Source organism: Montipora foliosa, chromosome 6 (assembly GCF_036669935.1).
Source record: "Montipora foliosa isolate CH-2021 chromosome 6, ASM3666993v2, whole genome shotgun sequence".
In the NCBI taxonomy this organism is placed as follows: domain Eukaryota; kingdom Metazoa; phylum Cnidaria; class Anthozoa; order Scleractinia; family Acroporidae; genus Montipora; species Montipora foliosa.
In genome coordinates, this window is record NC_090874.1 from 18,613,892 (window position 1) to 18,619,145 (window position 5,254).

The 5,254-nt window shown below is 37.9% G+C and overlaps 1 long non-coding RNA gene across 1 annotated transcript in view; it reads right to left on the reverse strand.

The window, feature by feature from the left end:
• LOC138006899 (uncharacterized) overlaps window positions 1–3,777 on the reverse strand; it is a 4,441-nt gene extending 664 nt beyond the window's left edge. The window contains exons 1-3 of the long non-coding RNA XR_011123953.1: window positions 3,657–3,777; window positions 2,956–3,019; window positions 1–1,841 (exon numbers count right to left, since the gene is read on the reverse strand). The exon at window positions 1–1,841 is cut by the window's left edge and continues 664 nt beyond it. This is a non-coding gene — a long non-coding RNA (uncharacterized lncRNA). The remainder of the gene's footprint in view (window positions 1,842–2,955; window positions 3,020–3,656) is intronic.
• Window positions 3,778–5,254: the final 1,477 nt, after the last annotated feature.

A 5,254-nucleotide genomic window follows, 5' to 3' on the forward strand; every position in this document is an offset into this window, starting at 1 on the left:
TTTGTACCACACGTAAATAGAGATACATGAAATTAACATTAGACTTAAGAAAGGTACAATTCCCCCTAGAAAATAACTAAAAAGCTAATTGAGCCAGGAGGCAGAATAAAGAATTTTTTCTAAAGGTAAAAAAGTCGACTCAGGAGGGCACAAATATAATGAAAAAACGACAAGCAAACACACACAAAAAAAGAAAACGATGTCACTACAGATGGACTGGAGTAGAGAGGAAATAATTAATATGACGTAATGAGTGACTCTTTTAGGGGAGACTTAAATGCGTAAAGGCGAAGATGTTTTAAAGACTCCACAATGTTATTCCAAAGAACAGCACCCTTAGAACGAATGTTGAACTTCCCATAATAAGTCCTGGCAAATGGCATACTAAAAGTTGATTTAGTTGTTGTAATTGTACTGAATTCAGCAGAGCCGTTTTTGGGAGTTTGAGAGTTTAAAGCACTGATACAGGCCACATAAATTAATATGGGTGAGTATCAACAAAGACATGTGTACATTGTAAAACACTTGCAAAAGATCTGAAAAGCTTCGGCTACGTGTAAATGTCTCGTATTCTGATTGGCTCGTTAGGCTGCTTGCATCAGTTGTGATGGGTCAGAGAGATTACCGTTTGGTTTGGTTTGGTTTGACGTCACTCATTAGACAATTTCACAGTTGTGTGCTTTGTTGCCTGACCTTTGAATGAGAATGAGGTTGGAGGTGACCTTGTTTATATAGAAGTCTCACTGCTCATCTTACGTAAATTCCTACTATTTAGGCATCATTAACATAAGAAAGACAGGGAGGTTTCTATCAAAACAAGGTCATGTTGAATAAAAGCGAGGCTGGAGTTGACCTGGCTTTGCTACCAACCTCATTGCTTTTCTTATGTAAATCATGTTGTTGTAATTCTAATGAATTTCAATTTACATAAGAAAAGCAGTGAGCTTTGTATCAAAGCAAGGTCAACTCCAGGCTCACCTGTGTTCAAAGGCCTGGTAACTGAGCACAGAACTGTAAAATGGTCTATTGTAAAATGCACTATTGAGGTGCATTCTATGAGACCTGTATTGATTCAATCTCTCCACTGCTGCAATTGTAGAGTGGACCAAGACATTTTACCCCTGGTCAACCCACACAATTCACTATTGACGTAACGGTCCGCACCTTTCACATTTGTAAGAACAAAAGAGACTGAAAACAGACAGACTATCGTTTGCGTACACTCAGCCTGACTCAATCCCTCTTAGTAGTTAGAGAGGTATTAAAGACCACAACTTGCGCAAGCCTCGCCCCAAGTAAGCCCCATCACTTTGAGCTAATAACAAGGACTAGTCAAACTAATCTTTGGGATGTAACTTGTGCCAGGATCATTAATTTCCCTTCAATGTCATGTGTTTGCTTGTCCTTTTTTTATAATAATTATTAGCTTTAACTGCTCTCCATTCAGCTTTCAAATTTCCCTCCGTACCCTTTCCTATGTACTACGAGTGTAAAACAATTACACCATTTTCAGATGGAGCCTGCCATAACATAACACTCATCTCATAGCTACCATCTTATTATGTCGGTGCAATGCACAACTCCTTGCTACTTGTTGTGTTTTGACTTCAAATGGCATCAGGATAGATCCCATGAGGTAAACTCAGTTTATGAAATATCCATCATGGCTTCACAGTCGTTAAACACTGATGTGCTGTTCATTGAGGAAGCTTCATCCCTTGCGGAGTATAATTATTGTCTTTATAAACAGCTTTTGTTATGGGTGTTACAGGAGAAGAACCAACAAGAGAATTACTATACAGTTCAAAAGCATGATTGGGACAATGTACTTTGCATATCATCTGCAATAAACAAAAAAGACAAACAAACAAAATGAGCAGACAGATTGGACACTTTTCAGCTAAAATCAGCTGCAGCTTGTGTATTGTTTTTATAAAAGAGCAGCAGTGTTTGTCCATGAGGGCTGCAAAAATGTTTTGTTTTTGTCACTGTTTTCAATAATACAAATGCATCTCTAAATTGCATTTGTGTCCAGAACTGCACATAATTAGAAGCATGCTCAAGTTTGGTAAATGTCACGAAATGTCCCACTAACTAAAGTCTAAGCGTCAACCACCTGTTTGTAACATTAGGGTTAGCCTTTGTATTTGGGTTATTTTTAGGTTAGGATTATAGGGTTACTGTTTCTGTCTCTTCAAGGATTATAGTTAGGAGGACACTTTATAGCCTTTTTTGTCTGTATTTCTCGTCAAAAGTGATGCTGAAGTAATATATCAAACACAAGGAAGAGTGTTTCATCAGATATTCAAACACTGAGAAGTGGGTTGAAAAAACGAGGTGCAGCTGAGTTTTTTTAACCAACTTCAAAGTGTTTGGATATCTGATGAAACACTCTTTAGAGTGTTTGATATACTTTCTCAAAGCATTAATAATTCTTAGAGAAATTCAAAGCAAAAGTTCACCGCATTTTATGATAATTAGGTAATTAGGATCACATCGAAACCTCCTTCACGGTTGTGATTTCCTTTGTTTTCTCTTCATAAATTACTAAATGAATTTGAGAAGTTTGCAAGAAGGGTGATGGGACACTTTGTGACACTTAAGTGCATTTTGGACTCATCTCCTAGATTGTGAACACTCCCTCTTTTGCTACTCAAGGATTATGCTTATAAAACTGAGTCACCTGTCAGAGCTCTTCGACCATCAATTTTAACGGGGAGGCTATTTCCAAGGGAACGACCATACAACACTTTCAAACAATTGCCCAATCTGATAACCAGATCTCACTCTGTCTTACAATGTTAAAGTGAGCATGAGAGTAAAAATGGCGTGCAGCAGAGACCCCACTTCCCCGAAAAAAAAATTTTTGCATCCCACACTACTGGACAGCTCAATTTCCCCTTGAAATACCCAGTGTATATCTAGACATGCAAAAAATTACATGATGCCACTCACAAGAATTCACTCCAACAGAAAGATGGACTACAGCCAATCTGCGAAGAATACTTTTCCTTGAGTTCTAAAAATATATAAATTAATGGCATTACCTAGATCTCGTCCTAGAGACCAGGAATGTTTCATAAGGAAATCCTGTTACAAGTGGTATATAAATGTAGATTGTTATCAAAGTATTAGATAATTGGAATATGTGAGTTAACTATAGGAGCCTCACTCCTCGACTGCTTTAGTAAGCTAAACCTCAAACATTGCATAATTAATATATTAACAAATTTAATCCATATGAAATAAAAATGCACATATGAAATACAAATACGCAAAACTACATTAAGAGTTCATAGTTTACGTATTAGAAGCATCGTGAAACAAATCGGCATACGAGAAAAATGTATCACTAGTTAGCGTGACTTCCTTAGAGTTTTCTTCATTAAAAGCTTCACACGTTGTTCAAGAGAAGAAGACAATATGCAAATAAGTGAGGGGGTATTCTGAAATTGCTCCCCCAATTTTTTTTAAATTCAGTTACACTCTGTGTAAGAAGAAAAAATGTGGCAGCACCAAAGTACACTTGTACTGAAGTGATTTATCCAATTCGATGATTGGAAGATGACGACACAACAATTAACAGAACTTTTTTCGGAAAATTTCTATTAGCAATTAGCTTTGAAAGGAAACTACTGATTCAACGCACAACAGACCTGACTCTTGAGATGAAGGAAGTAGGATAGTAATTTCCGATTGCGTAGATCGGAGTTTTTCTTCTTCCCTTTCGCAATCTCCTTGAAAATGCTTATCTTCCATGTTTCTTTTGTTTTTTTCATTCCGCTGACCTTAATCCTGAAGGCTCTTCTCACTGTTCGTTGTTTGCAGGGTACTGGGTCCCATCTACCTAAGAGCTGGACGAGGGTAGAGTGAGGCATGTGAATCAGAAAGCATTGCCAATTCAAATAAAAATATTTCCATTGCCTTTCTCTTCATTAACGATAGACTATTCCCGAGTTTCCCTCAGTTTTTTTTTCAAAGCGAGTCTAAGTGCGAAATTTTTGTTACGGTAATTAGTTCTACTTTCAGTATGACTGAAAACTGATATACAAATCAAAGACTTCGCAAAGAGACTCACCTTGAAATAGAAGCTGAATTGAATTATTATTTGAAAATGGATAACAGGGGGCTCAGTTGGTTGAGCGCCAGTTTGTCACGCGGGCGGCCGTGAGTTTAATTCTGTCCGGACCAACACTCGGGGTCTTTAAATAACTGAGGAGAAAGTGCTGCCTTTATAAATACATCTGCAAATGGTTAGACTCTCTAGTCTTCTCGGATAAGGACGATAAACCGTTGGCCCCGTCTCACAACCCTTCAATAATCCTGTGGGACGTAAAAGAACCCACACACTTGTTACTTAGAGTAGGGCACGTAGTTCCCGGTGTTGTGGTCTGTCTTCTATTGTGTATCATGGTTGGGAGGGTGAAAAAAGGGGCCACAGTAATTGGCGCAAGCTGTTGTGGCGCTCTGTCAGCTTGACTGGCAAAGTTAATAAATTGAAAGCAATAATTTATTAACTCTGTCAGCTTGACGGGTAAAGTTAATAAATTATTGCCTTCAATGGCCATTTCATTGACTTTGATGACAACTTCATGTGGTATGACATCACGAAGCAACGCAACCAGGGCCGGTTGCGAAGCAAAGTTAGCTTTTACCATTGGCAAAGTGAAGTACCGAAACCATACGTTTCTGTGGTAGCTAACGCTGGTTTGCACTAACCATGTTTCGAGCCACTCGGGCCAGGTGAACAATCAGAGATAGTTTGACGCTTCTCTAGTTTAAACTAAACGCAAGTTAAACAGAATAATGGCCTTTTAAGTTTCAACCGACACATATTACAACCATTTGTAATAAATTAATAAACTACACTTCCATACTACTAGAGCTACACGTTTAAAAATGTTGGCACTTTTAGTTCCCGGTTTTTCATTTGCTTATTTATTATTATTGTTATTATTATTATTATTATTATTATTATTATTATTATTATTATTATTATTATTGTTGTTATTATTATTATCATCATCAGAGCTGCGCGCCAGCCGAAGGCGCGCTCGCGCGGAGCATCATAGTTTAGAAAATATGGTAACCCATCAATGGGAGAAATTTTGTTTTTATAGCCAAGACGTCATCGCCCGTTCGTAGGTCCCTACGTACGTCCATACCAGTATCATGCTAGTTTACAGCATACATCTTTGGTATTGGACATCCATGTTTTGATCAATTGACACCTGTCAAAACAAGGTATCCGCCG